Here is a 16,812-nt window from a genome sequence, read left to right on the forward strand (position 1 = left end):
TGGCCACCAAATGGTCCAGCGAACGGACATTCCCAACCAACCCCGCAGATTCTTTTCTACTTCGGTCCAGCAGCACATATGCATCGTCCGAGTGAAAATTATTTCTTCCGGCCCAACTTTTTATCCTCAGAGCAGTGTATCACATCCCAACAAAAACGTCTTCCTGTCTGCTACCGGGGTTACACCAGTTCTTGTTGTTTCGCTCAGTACTCACAATTTCGCTTTTAACTACGGAAATGGAATTATGTTGCCGTTTTGAATATATATCCCTATTTCTCACAGAATTGTCTCTATTTTTTCGTAACTGTGTTTATTTACCCCAGTGCTCGTTTACGTTTAATTTCTGTGCATTTTTGCTACATGTATTTATAGGAGCGAATGCTGTTTTACTGAGCTTTAAATTGCTGCAGCGCACAAACAAGCATAACCATAGGCGTTTACTTTAATTTAAATAATCTTACTTCTTTATTTGAAAGAAAAATGTAAATGACTTTTTAAATTAGTCAACTCAAAACTATTAAAAAGTAACTTTATGCAAATGAAAACATTTTGATTAAGAAAAAAAATGATTCAGTTGAAATAGTCAGGTTGAAATTGACACGCTAATTTAATAGATGAGGCATATGAAATTTATGATTAAATTAAAATCAGAAAGCTAGAAGACGACGACAAAATCAATATATGTATTTTTTCAAGCCACTATCGCAGTACACGGTGATAAACTCTAAAGTATACAGTTATATTTTTCATCATGTCTCGTTTTGCAACTACCTATTCGACCATTTACATTCCACCATGTCTAGAAGAAGAGGACTGTCCTGCAAAAAACTACAAAGAACCCAGTGTAAACAAATGCATGAAGTGCACTAAATCACAGGTGCTTAACAGAGGTTTTGGTAGAAAAATTGTGATATCAGTGGACTCATTGGAATGCATAAATTGCAAAAAAATTGCGTCACGAGTGTTGTGTAAGTGTTATTGTGTACATAAGAAATGTTGTCATTCCCATGATACATTATGTATGACCGATGCCGAATCTATGAACTGTTGTAAACGATGTGTTAAATTAAATGCAATTTGTGATAAGAAATGCGAAACCCACTGCTGCTCAAAGGACTATTCATGTAAAGCAATGCAAAAAGCACGTGGATCGAAAACAAAATCAGTTTTATTACCTGTTTGTCGATGTCGTGAATCAAAACCATTTACCGACACTTGTCAAACGTCGGTATCGGCATTTTCTAATCGTCAAGAACAGCTGGAAAAGCTTCGCGATACATCAATGAGAAGCAGTAGGCTGTGCTGTTGTAACTTGAAGATCACGGGGCAAAATTTACGATAGATAGAATTTCTTGTTGAAAGCAAACGACCGTGGATAGAAATTATCAGTAACTCGAATTTGGGACAACATAATGTATTCTAAGAAAATTTGTAAGCAATCTGTTTGGAATACCACATATCTAACTTCTTACACTGGTCAGAATCCATTACGACCGCCGGTTTCACCGAAAAAAGTTGTAAGTTTCCTTAATAATTGCAATTGATAAATATGCCATTTAACAAAATCGTTTCATATATGCTTTTCAGAAACCATACGTTCCAGAGCATCGTGAAAGATACCTAGAACACATGGGTACAAAATCTCCATTACAGCACATTCCATTCGAGGCTTTACCTAAGTTTGGCCTACAATGAATTAATCATTTGGTAATGTCTATTGTGAAATTCATTGTAAGCAAAATCTATGGAGCACTGTTCATTTATATAACTGGATGCTTGTTGGACGGAAATGAAGCTGTAGCATAGTGGTATTGAAATTTTAATGCAAATAAATGTCACATCAAAACTATTCACGTAAGATTGGCATTGTGACCATTGTGGATATTGTAATTTATGTTAGCACTTTGATCTATGTTAAACCAATTATGGAGATTGTTATCCTGTTTGCCAATTGTACTCCCAAATCCGACCGTTATGGAAAATATATGACATACAATAACAATTTAAACTTAAATTTGGTGTTGAGATGAGTGGAAATGTACTGAATCGCGAACCGTAAACACCATCTAATCAACTACTGGGCAAACACATACTGTACTACTTATTTTCAAGTAGTGTTGTATGTGTAGTAGAACTTAACAGAATCATGAGAACCAATAACACAGCCAACATTACGTACAGATCGCTTTTGCCTACTGAATAAAAAAGGGTAAAGATTCTAAATTTCATCCCGGCTTATTTCACGGAGTTTTAGTCATACAAATGGTCCAGAAGAAATCTCCAGTCTCATTATTAGGTTGAACTTTAAATCCCATGTCAAATTGTATCATAAGTAGAGGTTCAAGACTAAGCGATGAGAAAAGCAAGCAGCATGGGCGTGTAGAACAAACATTTACTCAGCACTTGGAGTTCGCTACGCTCAGCTACGCAACTTATCATTTCAATCGATTTGAACAGTCGAATGACGTGTGTAGGATTTAGTATGCAACGATCTACTGGCTGTTGGGAAAAATATTCCAGTGATTCGTTTGTTATTGAATGGACATTTTAGAACACCGGATAAAATTGGAAAACATTTATGTGTGATTATTGTCATTTTCTATTGAATGTAGAGAGTGGACTTTTAAAGAATTAATTACTTAACCATAAAATTGTCATTTTTTTAAACGGTCAGCAGATCTTTTTTTTTAATTGAAATTGCCATTACATGAACAGAACTGGGGCAAAATCAATTTTTCTAACTTTTGTAGGAGTTATATGTTATTCATTATTTAATTAATTATGACAAAAAAAGTCCGAATATGACCCTTGTATCGTATTGCTATGTTTTTCTGTATAGTAATATTTTTATCTGCATAGTAACTGTTTGACCCCTTACAAAACTTCTACTGTCTTGTTCAACTAGATTATGTGGAATGATCATTGCATTAATCATTGCTAATTCTTGAGAAATACGGTCTGCTGTAAATTTGTATGGATTGAAGCAATGCTAAAAATAAATGTTTTATATTAGATAGGATGATATGCAGATGATAAAATCTCCCCGTTACATATCATCGACAAGATGAGAAAAAAGAACAAACACAGAATCCATGTACAGAAATTGCTACTAAACTGGATGGCCACAACGAGAAAATCAGATTTATGGATTCCTAAAAGTTATCCAAAATACGAAGCTCGTTTGTGTAATTGATGGAGTAAAAATTCGATAGCATTAAACAAGCAGTAACTGAAAGCTAAGACAGGGAAGTGGAGAAGAGACGGGAATCGTGAAAATAACACCCAAATCATGGAAACAGAAGTGTACACGGCAAAGACGCCGCCTCAAGAGGACCTGCGGTCTTACAGAGAGACTCTAAAAGCAAAAAGATTATGGCAGGATCGAAAAAGACCAACTCATCAAATGCCTCTTAATAACTATTCAAAATGAACCGAAACCTTGCTTCAGCCATGCCAATAGCCTGCTCTCAGGTCCTCAGAAATAGAAACAGGCTGGGAGACACCTCTGACGATCGAAAGATAGAATGAAAATATTTCAAAGAGTCTCTCATCTATGTCTAACATCCTCGTGACCGTGACCGTGAAGATCAGAGCATCATTTTCTCCTTTTTCTATTGTTCTGTATCCGTCATGCCATATTCATAGGACAGCGACGTTGATCTTCGGTCGATTGGTTGTGATTGCTCCTCACCCCATCCTCCTTTATTGTTCTTCGTCAACAATTGGTATCCTTTGCATAGCTCCCTAAGAAGCCGTCTCCACTGTCTTGATCGTTGTCGTCGTCATTAAGTCACTTGTTTCGTCGCGCACTTGATTGTCGTTAAAACCATGATGCCGATGCGATGGCCATTGTCGGAGTCTTGTCTTTACCATATTCTTTGGATATGTTTTCTTAACCATTTCTTTCTTTTCCAGTGTGTTGCAGTGCCTAAAACCCATAGCTCAAAATGTAACCTGCTTCCCATCAGATCCAATCAAGTGGTCTGAAGACAATGTATACGAAGTGTTAATGATTTCTATTCGTGCTGGGGTCGTTTCTCGAAAACGAAAATTTGTCTATTAAATGGCATGAAGAATGACTTTTTGCTTCCTTTTAGGATGTGACGCATCATTCTAAGACCTTGGGAGTAGCGTCTGCGGAGACTGATCTTTTAATAGGTCGATAGCTTCCTGCTTCTATAGATGTATTGATTCTACAATTCCCGTCTCTTCTACGCACTTTTCGTTCGCGTTTCATCTCTGTCTGATTTTGTACAAATGTATGTTTATTCGAATCTACTCTGGAAACTATGCAGGTCGCTCGAAATTTGTCCGATGGTCAGTTATATTACGAATTAGAATTTATTTTTATCGGTTACATTGAGATTCATCTTTTGTAGTCTAGAACACGTTAGATTCTTCCTTTTTGTTATTTATTTTGCACTGTTCTTATTTATATGTAGTTACAGTTCACATTCGCATGCATGCACTTGTTGCCAGATTCTATTGCTTGATTAATTTTAATTATGTTCAATTGCTACGATTCCTTTATGTTCCCATTTTACCTGATTTTTTGGATCAGAAGGTTGTGAAATTTAAAAACAAAATAGAAAGATATTCATCTTTTTGTAGATATTTCGATACAATTTATTAGTAGACGATTTGAGACCGCTCTCTCAGTAACTAGTACATCTGTCCTTTATACATGTGGTCTCCAACCTCTGCGGCGTGGCGTCCGTGGCGTTAACATAAGTGGTCTGCGAAAAAATAAATGTTCTAAAAGAAAAGCTTGTTACAATACATCGTGCAATTTTTTCGCAAAAAAGAAAATTAAATTTTCATAAGGCAGTTTTAGAATGAGATTGAAACATATTTTTGATCTAAAAACTTTGAACCAAATCTACAAATTACATGTCCTCAACATATGTGGGCCGAGGCAAATGCATTTTCAAAGCCAAGTGATGGGCGTTCCTAAAAAGGTAGGAGAGCACGTCTTTTCTATGTTCATGGTAGTATTATGCCAAATCAAAAAGCACAATGTAGATTTTTCTTTTTTTATGGATCACTGTCGCCTGATATTCATGAAGCATGATAGAAGAGATATGTTTAAAATGTGATGTAACAGTTTGATGAGTTAATGATTAGACAATTTAAAAAATGTACAAATCCTCCTAAATAACGGGAGTTAATAAAATTACCAAACACATAGCACAGTCGTCAAGTCTAACAACTTTGCAATAAGCTCGTTATAGGTTCAAACTCCGTGTCAGCCGATGCCTTTGTATTCAAGAGCTGGACCATCTTGTTATAAGGGTAATCCGGGCAAAACGCTGATAATCATGGTTATTATTGGTTATGGTAGACCAGGTGTCAGGCTTAGTTTATCAGCAAATCGTATACATTTTCAATTTAAAAATTGTCAGAGGCACAAATTTATTTATTTCTTCTCCAAGGTATTTTTATACATGTCCATTTCAAGATATAAAGGAAGACTCTTATTTAAATGATAATGAGACTAAGAAAATAGAAGTGTTGCATTGCAAGCAAAACTCTATTGGCTATAGAAAAAAACAAGTTGAATAAAGGCGCTGTTTAAGGTGTTTAAGGTCACTGCGGCGGTTGTAATATTTCGAATATTTGAAATGTTTGAAATGTTTATTTCGAAACATTTGAAGCATCGGTGAAATATATCACATTTTTACATAAATACATATATACATTTAGCCAGTCTCGTAGTACAGTCGTCAACTCGTACCACTTAACAACATGCCCGTCATGGGTTCAATCCCCAAAAAGACCGCGCCGCCATACGTAGGACTGACTATCCTGCTATGGGGGGAATCAATTAGTCACTGAAAGCTAAACCCACAAGTGGGTACAGGCAGGCCTTGACCGACAACGGTTGTCGAGCCAAAGAAAAAAAAACATATATACATACTTCTGTTCTATTTGGCGTACCGTCCTACGCGGTGATGCCGGCCTAAAAAAAGGCTTTCGAGACTGAATTCATCACCACGCAGCTGGATAGTCAAAACCCTTGCTACGGGAGGACACGGTCCATCCTAAGCTTGAACCCATGACAGGCATGATATTGAGTCGTACGAGTTGATGACTGTACCACGGGACCGTCCCTACAGGTTATTAACTGTAGTATACATACATACATACATACATACATGTTTTTAAATATACTTTTTTGCCTGAAAGGATTTAGTCCAAAAACAGTTTCCTTCTCCAGTTTTCAAAACACCAATATAGTGAAGCATGTACACATAGCAAAGCTAGAACATTTTCTAAATTATGAGGAAAGGTAAGGTTTGAGTCCGTTAATCCATTATTAAGTTGCATTTTGTTTGTACAATACTACATTAGAGGTAAATAAATCTTCTACTACTACTACTACTACTACTACATACATGTTAATACACACATACATACACACATACATACATACATACATACACAGTTTAACTCATTTCCTTTTAGCAGCATGGGTATCTATTCCTCATCTTCATGTACATTTTATTAACTCATTTAATTTTGAACTCATTTAATTTTGTTGAAATGCTCTTGTGTCCTTGTTTCGCTTTGTTATTCCCACATTTCATTAGCATCTGATCAATTGCTTCGATGCACTTGACGGGCCGCAACACCCTTGGATGACATGGAATTAATTGACCGTCCTTGAAACATCCGTGTCATATACATAAGCAGCAGGTTCACAAGCTAGGGATGGTATGGGAAGGGTTGTTATTTTAGCATAAAAACGGTCAAGCTGACTTTAGGATAAAGCCACAATTCAATTATGTTTTTTAAACTTTCATCGGAATTTGGAATATGTTTTGTTACAGGACACTGGAACATAAAATGAGTTAACATACAGGTGCTAGCTAGGACAGTGTACTCAGCAAGATATCGCATGGCTTTGATATATTATGGTACGTTGCACTCTTTCATTCACTTTCATAATGGAATACAGTTAGAATTCAATAGTTGAATGCTTTTTAGTTGGCATGCTTTTTAGTTGAACGCTCGATAGTTGGCTGACAGTTCAATCAAAAAGCATGCATTTGTATGAAAAAACCGGTATACCTAATAGTTGGCAGGGAATAGGTAACTCTCCACGGAACGATTATTTGACGGCGGACCTTTCCCCTTCCTCCGTCAAAAAAAGATTTGGAGACAGTTTTGCGTTTCCATGACTCGATTCTTCTGTGGAAACTAAATTGGCGATTTTATTAACGTATATACATTAAAACTTGTTTCTACCCTATGGAAATTACTTAAAATCTTCAAACGAGTGTTCTTCCATGAGCAGGGATACCAAAAATAAGTTTAAATAAAAAAATATACAGTTTTTTTCGCACCTGTCAAAAGATTACAAGCAAAGATTCGTGCCATTGAGCCTGGGGTGGATGGCAAAAAATGCACGAATAAGATTTGCCGAACTCGACTCGATTTTCCGTTGCCATGGGAAACGGTGATTTTGACAGTAGTTTTCAAGCAGAGATTGTTTCGTCGAATCGCGGCTAATGATTATTAAAACACTACTAAAAACAGATTGTCAATTAGGTACGTTCAGACACGGCATATCGTTCTTCGCGAATCTTTCCCCTTCCACCAGAAACAAGTGTCAAAAAATGATTCACCAATATTTTTGCGTTCACACACCATGAATCTTATCAGAATACAATTATCGTATTTAACAAAATAATTCGTCTAGCACGGGATTTTGTTGTGAAACATCCACAATATACAACCGTTAGAACATTTCGGGCTTCGAAGCAATCGAAAATCAATGTTAAAACACGAAATAACACGATATTTCTCTCGACCTGTCAAAAGATTGCAAGCAAATATTTTTGCAAACCATTCAGCGATGGATAGTTTGGATTGCTCGAAAAAGATTCGCGACAGGCTGCTAGACTTCCCCTACCTCAGTGAAAAAGTGTGTTTGACAGATATTTTCTAGCAGAATATGCCGTGTTAACGCGGCTATTCACATTAGTCCAGTGTGCTATGACGAATAAGGAAATTATAGTTTGAACTCACTGGTTGAACTTCGATTTGCCGCGACGGACTACAAAACGGACCGACAAGTGTACTTTGACAAATTTCCATATGACAGCTAGGGAGTCCAAAGTTAGTTAGCAACTCATAGAAAGTTCTTAGTAACCCTAAGTCCCTATCTGCCAATCTCGATAGAAATCTCCATCCATCATGGCTACCAAAATTAGATCTAAGAACCGACCTGTAGCCAATCTAGGCACCTTGATTTGAACCGAAATTTACTAGATCTCCGTCGAATATGGATCCATACGATTGTTTTTTTTTCACTTTTTTCGTGTTTTCCCGTGAATTCCTCACTTCTGTAAAAAACTGGGTTAGTCTCGTTGTACAGACATCAACTCTTACGACTTAACAACATGCCCGTCATGGGTTCAAGCCCCAAATGGATCGTACTCCCTACATTTAGGAACGTGTACAGTTCACGCTCGATAATGTGTACCTTTTTAATCCGCACCCTCGATAATTCGCCCCTCGCTAATACGCACTTTTTTTGACAACCAACCTTTATAAAAATAAATACCGTTCTACTTAAAAAAAGCTTTCTCTTTTAAATATGAAGGTTTAGGATCTACAATTATTAGCTAAGTAACTGAGACAAAAGTAAGGAAGTTTTCAAAAAATACATTAAAACGTCATTAGATAATCTGTACTCGATCAAGTACGGATTACCGAGCGTGAACTGTACTATCTTGCTAAAAGCATAATCTCATAAGCTGCACATGCAAGACTTAATCGATAACGTGTGAGAAAAAAGAAGGAGAATAAATAAGACAACACAATTTTTGTCTGGTTGACCGAATGCAAGTATCAAGAGTTTCATCAGCTAAATATCGATAAATGCACTATTACCACGCGGCTACACGATGTGAAATATACAGCGAAATGAACTACAATGAAATCTCTGTAAGATGAATCTTCAAGGGACCGTCAACTTAGAGAGGAATGTTGAAGAAAACTAATGAACATGGCATCCTTTGACCAATATTTTTGTAAACTGTAACCCAAAAATTCATCTTCGAGAATTTTGGCTGGAAAATCGCATATGTAGCTTGAAGGATATTCGCCTTAGAGAAACATTCATCTTGAAGAGACATAAAATGTATGAAATATAACGGGACCGTCCAAATGTTCATCTTGAAGAAACAATTTATCTTGAAGAGACTACATCTTAAGAAATTTCACTGTATTTGACAGGTGAAATATCTGTCAGGTTACGCATCACAGCAACCAGGTGATGTGCAATGTAAACAAATGACATGTGTAGAATTGTAACTAAATCCATGTTGAATTTTGACTAATTTTTCACATATTTGCGTCGCTCATCATCGATGTCTCGAATCACTTATGAAGGATGTTTCCAGGAGCATATGAAGAGAAACATATCTTTAGCGTCCACTTATACGTTTTTTTCACTTATACTCTCGCTAATATTGTAGAAAACCCGTTTGGTTTGGTTTTTCGATAAGAAATTACCAGGATTTTGAGCTCAGATGAAATCAGCACTTCCTCTGAGTGTGGTACAAAATATAAACAAACCGTGCAGCTGACCCGGTTGCAAACCCTCGAACCGTCATTCATTTTTCTAAATTTCCGCAAGCCAAATGTTCTACATAAGCTCACCCCTCCTCCACTAACATTGGCAAAAACCGTAGGAAATTTTTACAGTTACATCTAAAAGTTTCAGTCAATGAAACGACATGTATGCTGTATGAGATTTTAGTTGTGGTGCATGCAGTGTTGTGGGAGCATTTTCGGTCATTTCTACAACGTTTGTCCATTGATTCTACTTTAAAAAGCTAATGAATATCAAGAAATTTTATATATACAGTGCAAGGCTAAGTACAGTCTAGTTCTGCTAAGGCTGGAGCGTATTGACGGTTTGACGGTTGAGAGATATTATTTGATGTGGTGGAGCTGACCCGTCTTCTAATCAACGGTCTGACACCAACGAATGTACAGTTGGAAAATGACCAGACACCTACAGGAAGTAGACTAGTCGAAATTCATTATTGTACTTAGCGGCATCGGCTGTATCGTAGTGCGATGCCATTAACCTAAAAATCATCCAATCTTAGTAAAAAAAACCCGATCGACATATGGCGCATACGAAGAAACAGATGATGATCCAAGTGATGATGGTGATGATGATGATGATGAATGTACGGTTTATTGGAGAGGGGAAGCAAAAGCACAGATGCATACAGTAGACCAGTGATCGTATAAGATCAAACTCTGCTCACGAAATTTTACATTCAAGGTGCAATGATTTGCCTGTCAAGTAATGTACACGACTTTATAAAAACATTTGTTTTATCTTTTGCTTTGTAAACCATCTTAAAAGATTTCAAAGCGACGCACAATATTGTGAGATTGCTGGCAAGCTGTCTGTGCGTTAGGTAGTTAGAACCGCTTAGGCTTTTAAGCACTGCATCCGGCATCACTTCCGAAAACAAAAATATAGTGTACATACAGCAGCATACGAAAGCAGGCAATTTTCATCAATTACGCATACAAAGATAGCTCAGCATCTTTTACTTTTGTTTGTGCGGGAGAGAGGATATTAAAGAAAATGCTTCCGAAAGATCTATCCGGGTTCACTTGTAATGATAGGCTACGTTGGTATTAAGAGGAAGCATTTAAAATACCGCTTGCAAATAGTTTGATTTTTTCCAGTTGAACCCTTTTAGGACGTCATTAATCATCGCGTGTTATATTATAAACTCTACGTGTCAATAGTTTTTTGCACAAAATAGACATTATTGTACTAGAACAGAGTACAACTCAATTTTTTATTTTCATTTACTTTCATAGATCTTTTAACTTATTTCAGTTTTCTTTTTAAAAAAACATAAGATATCTAATGTAAATTTATATCTGTACAAGTAAATCTAAACTGAGTATTTATTCAGTGGGACCCAGATTATAATGAATGTTTTTGAATAAAATGATGGGTTTTATCATTATTGGCAATATTTTGACTTGCTTAAAAGAATTGGATGCAGCTTCCAAAAACAAAGTGAAAGTGAACGCTGTTATAAAAATGTAGATAACACTCATTGCATAACCTACAGTAGCCTCGAGTGTACTGGTATACGTTGTTAAAAATCGAACACCACTTAGCCCCTGGTTTGTACTAAACAGAGCTCATCGAGGAGTGGTTTCCTCATCCAACGCTACTGACATAGAAAGGGGCAGGAAAATTCGTTAATGATCCTTGGACGCTCAGTAAAAATCATTCAAATGATACCCGCAAAAGTAAACAGTGGAATATCCGTCGAGCAAGGTGCTCGCGCTGTTTTATGTTCTACGAACGCAAGGAAACAGGGGGTCAATCGGAGATGATCGTAAAAATACGAAGAAGGTAGGATTGATCGACGGCTAGCATAAACTACCGTCTTCTAGCGCTTGAAAATGTATGTTTTCTTTGCAATATCTTAGGTTTTACGACACCGTCTTGTGGATTGACGGTTTCCAGAACAATCGTATTCAAAAGACCAAAGGTTATTTTTGTGATTTTGCGACACTCTAATTCAGATAATTTTAAAAGTATACTTAATATGTAGATGCTAGTCAGCGAAATATTTTTTTAGACATGTCTAATTTCCTATCTAAGAATCGATGAAATTTGATATATGTAATTGAAATGAAATGAAATATAATGTAGACTAGGACTAGTGATAGCCGAGAAATGTATTGTAAAATATATAAATGGTGTACAAATTTCAAATTTAGTTGCGTTGATGTTCTGTTTCAAAGTCCACTCGAGTTCACAGTTCATTGTTATCCATAAAAGGTTTGCATCCATTCCTCTCCCATTTAATTTGGCACAACAACCGTTGTCGGTCTTACATTTACCAATGATGGGCTTGGCTTTTTAGTGACTTATGGATTACCCGCAGTATGTTAGTCAGTCACCGTCCATACGGGGCTTGAACTCATAATGGGCATATCGTTAAGTCGTATGTTTTGATGACTGTACCATTTAAATATAATACAAGTTTTCCAACGTTATGTTTGTGGTATCTAAAACTTTAAAAATATTACTAAATTGCTTAAACGCTGTTCGTTGTGCAAAATGTTGAAATAAGTCAAGTCAACATAGCAACACAAATCCCACGGAGCCCCGCTATTATCATTTTACTATCGTGCGTCATCTGAATAGAATTGCTTGCCCGCGTGACTGGGACAAATTCATTCGCGCCGAACCAATTGTACTCGTTGCTTGTAGCTTTCACAGTGCAATTTAAAGTGTTTCCTGGTGGCGGTGCTGTAAACTACCTGTTACTTTCAGGACGCAGTTAATACAGTCAATATTCACAGTACTAGTTTCAGTGGCTCATTCCGATTTGTCTTTATTAAATACGTAGGAATGTAAGATAGTGTGTCTTCTAGCAACCTGTAATTACGTTTTAGATTTTATCAGTACACTGCTCCTCCTCGATACGCCAGTTTATTATTTTTTTTTGCTTCACGATATCTTCTAAGGAGAAGATAATAATCGCTATATAGCCAACGATTTCGATTCGGCTGCAAATGTTCCGTAGGACCGTTTTTTGATACGTATAAGCGTTTAGGACTGCACTTGTCCCTTATTTCGGAGAGACAAAGCGTGACCTTCTCGTGCATTCTTGGAAGTGTGTTAAAAATCCACTTTTGTCTTGGTTGTCCCCTGGTCACCAATGTTATGCATTATTAATAAGGGAAGGGTCAGTTTTATGATAGGTTTAATTTCAGGGATCTTCAGCAATACGGCTTACTCGTTCATTCTGAATAAAAATAACATTAGCGATCTTATACGTAGACTCAATGTGTCTTTTGATATTTTGAAATGTATCGTTTCGTCTGGTTGAACGCATGGTAGCGTACAGCGTAAAGATGCATCGCGTGACGTTTGAAGGCGCAGCGTAACCGCCAGTCGGATAGTGTTTTATTGTAAGGCTTTACAGTACGCTTAAAACAGACTGAAATGTCGTATAAATACTGTAAATTTTTGGACGAACAACAGGACTTTGCATATGGATAATAGTAAACACTTTTTTATGTCATGAACGGTTGTCGAAAAATAGAAACACGAAAGCAGTGTAAATTTATATGTATTGATGAATATACATATATGTGATTTATTTACTTTCACACGTGTTAGCTTCTACACTCACAATTCTACAATGTGAGAAAAACAAATATTCATTATCATAAAATATGACTTAAAACTAATTTGTTCTACTCAGCATGGCCCAGACCTCTTTCTGACGCGTTTCGTGTTCAAACGTAGTGGTCAGTTATCAGGCATTGGCGAAGAAATAGTGGTAGTTTACAGCGTTTCTATGCGGTGTTTGATCATTGTTCGCCTCTTCCATTCATGTAACTGCCGTTGAACGTCTATGAGTGGTGCTATGGGTCGATAATTGTTTAAACGCATCAATGGTCAGGGCAACTAACCATATTAACGAAAGTATGCCGTCAGTGGTAATTATTTAAAGTTAACCTTTGCATAGAAATAATTAAAGCTAAATATAAAACATTGTTTGTTACTGAGTAGTCTAAGATTTTCAACTATCATACCAAGACGTTCGTTATGACTGGGCACTGGCCATCTGTCACCTGTGACGAATATACCTATTCAATCAGATTCTTCACAAGCATAAAGGCAAGCAGTGTAAGAAATCTTCTTCAAATTCCCTGAGTCCTCTCATCGTTTACTTTGATCGTGAGAACATTCGTGATCAAAGAGCACCTAAGAACAAAAAATCTGCTTCCACGACGACTTTTTTATGAACTCAACTGTGGGACGAATCTTAAAGCCTCGTCAACTAGGTTTTAAGTGGTTTAAACAACTACTCATTCTGTTGCGTTGACGATGCGCTTCAAAATCGGCTATTTCCAAAAGTGTTGGTTAACGCCATCTGTTATGTTCGGAGCTACTCAACACCACAAAATAAAACTGAAGGAATGTACTGGATATAGTGGTGCCTGACCAGCTAAGACATGTTAACTGAATATTTAACCTATTTAAAATAGTTTTGTCTTAACAATTTACTCATGTAACAAACAATTGACAAAAACAATTAAGTGCAATATACATGTTTTGAATGCAAATTTTAATGAAAACAGAAAATTAAAATTTATTAATTTATTTGCTTTACATTCTTAAGACTAAGAATAGAAATTAAATTCACTTAAGTCTCAGTAACTATGTTCAACAGAATCAAAAATAATATCGCACAAAAGAGCTCCTTTTGTGTGGTCAATCAACACGAAATGAACGACCTGAGAAGAGTTGGGTATATTGCTAACATTTGACAAATGACCTGAACAATGGACAACAATAACTCAGTCCCCTGGGATATCAATTCGATTTTCGGAGTTGATCGATTTCGTCTCAACGCAAACCCTCTTACAGGGCATGTATGTATGTTGTCTACTGATGAATAATTTTCGCCTGTTCTCCATGCCGTATGTGAGATAGCTAAGCAGATAACCATCCTAGGTTCTGCTTCGATTAGATTAGATTTATTACCGATGGGAATAAACGCAGAAAATCAAGATTAATATAAATAACACTGATACAGCAGAGAGATTTTATTCTTAACGCGTAGACTTTTTTGATACCATGCTGGTTGGTTTGTGAGTAAACTGCTGGATATCGTTCAAAGTAGAATGGTTGTAGGAATGGGTCATAGTTACTTAAAATATGTATGGTCATTTTGATTAAAGACTACCTTCAATCGATTACTGGTATGTCAAAGAGGTTATGTTTTTGTAGCCTGTAGATTGCTTTGGAATTTACTCAAACGAATTGTCCATCGTGGTAATAGGTGTTGTTAGCCGCAATAAACCATAAAGTTCGAGCAATCAATAATGTGTGCGACCGGTCAACGTACCGGAGGTCGAACAGAAGCAAGGGTTGAAAACGGACTTTACAAAAAAATGTACCACGAACAGTCAGGAGAATCGTCATTGTTACCAGATCATCTACCAAAAATGAGAGTACAGAATCGCCGTTTTGCAAAATGACCAGTCGAAATACTGGTCATTATCGATGATGCGAGGCCATTCGTACGGTCAGGATTGGCTACCGTCAAGTGTTCTGTAGAGCGTTCCGGGAATGTTTTCCCATTTTTCGCTAAATAACTTCAAAAACATTAATTGAAAAGCAGCCCACTTCCTGTCCTGACCGTAGTCGCCATGATGTTTCCTGTCTTGTGTGGCTTATGGGATAAATTTTCTTGCCGGTCGTCGTTAAGTTATTGGTAACTACTGCTGGTGTGTCCAGAGGCGCGTTCGAAGCTACTTGATGCTTGGATGGAAAGTAATTCATAATTCACCTTCACCGTTAGGAGCACACAGCGATCAGTATCCGTCAGATGGTGGCCATCGTCTCGTTTAGACTTTTTCTTTGTGGAACACGTCATTAGTTTAGCGACCGAACCTCATTACCGTTCATTGGGGTATAATATACTCTGTAAAATAACTTGCTTCGAATCTTACACTTAATTCGACCTAAACACATTTTTTCTTTGGGCGTTCTAGTTGTATAAGAAATTATACTAACTTACTACACACATTAGTACCAAAATCAAAGGCGTATTAAACACTACGCAAACTATGGTCGATTGGGGCCCGCGGAAAAGAGTCACCTTCCTCACGAGTAAATATTTATTACGATCTTCTTGCGGTTGTGAATCCCTAAACCATCTTTCACGCACGATTTTTGTGAAGGGCCTACAATTTTGTGAATTTAGGGTATCTACATGTGTTAATACGTTAATAATCTAAATTCGAATAAAGCGATCATATTAGAACTGCTCATGAACAACTTGACGAGAAGCAAGAACTATATATTAAATGTACAAATTGCTCCCTGTTTTTCCATTGCCAATAAATACAGAAGCACAAGATTCTACGATGTTGTCGTGAGAATTCCTAGGCCAAAACGCGTAATGCGGAAGTTTCAAATGAGCCAAACAACTAGAGATAGAGCTGAAGCGACAGAAAAAGGTGCGTCATTACAAGAAGCTATTATTTGTCTAACGCCTGAGACTAGCTCCGTTTGGTGGCAGCTTCACTACGTTCTTGGGTTCAACGTATGAAAGGTAATGTTTGGTGATCTTAACGACGACAAAAATGATGAGGCTGCTAACGAGAACCGCATGATATGAGATTACGAGCGCAATGGTAATAACACACATGAGACATAATTACGAATTCATGAATGAAAGAAGCACGGGTCGCCGTTCGTAACGTGAAGTAATATGTCTCTGTTTTTAGATTCCTTTATTAGTCGGCGCAAACCACATTGACGACGGTTTTAACAGTGTTATGGAACTTCGTCTTCAAAATTAGGTAAATTCCCACGCAAGAACGCAGTGTAGTTGTTGTCAATGACGATCTATTAGTACCTAATACTTTGATTACATCAATCCGAGCTTTTTTATACTGGCGCCTCCTGTACTTCTGCTCAAAAGGTAAGCATCAAGATTTGAAGTATAACCGAAATTCGAATTCTTCAAAACATAATTATTAGATCATAAAAGCATGTATTTTTTTGTTTCTTTTTTACTTGTGAGACGCAACCGTAAAAGTAGTGTTAAAGCCGAATTTATCTACCCTGTATCATGTATACAAAGTTAACATAGTTTATCAGTTTTATGCATGGTCAAGGACAAACGTTATTTTTGGTGCAAAAATATCTGCTTACGATCTATTGCCTTTCTTTGCCTTACCATATTATTAGCAAAGTGCTTCACCTATTTATAATTCAAT

At 36.9% G+C, this 16,812-nt stretch overlaps 1 long non-coding RNA gene across 1 annotated transcript; it reads left to right on the top strand.

The window, feature by feature from the left end:
- Positions 1–581: 581 nt before the first annotated feature.
- On the top strand, positions 582–1,858 carry LOC133391758 (uncharacterized). The gene is made up of 2 exons (XR_009765215.1): positions 582–1,517; positions 1,588–1,858. It is a non-coding gene; the product is annotated as an uncharacterized LOC133391758 (long non-coding RNA).
- The last annotated feature ends 14,954 nt before the right edge of the window (positions 1,859–16,812 follow it).

This window comes from Anopheles gambiae, chromosome 2, assembly GCF_943734735.2.
Source record: "Anopheles gambiae chromosome 2, idAnoGambNW_F1_1, whole genome shotgun sequence".
NCBI lineage: Eukaryota > Metazoa > Arthropoda > Insecta > Diptera > Culicidae > Anopheles > Anopheles gambiae.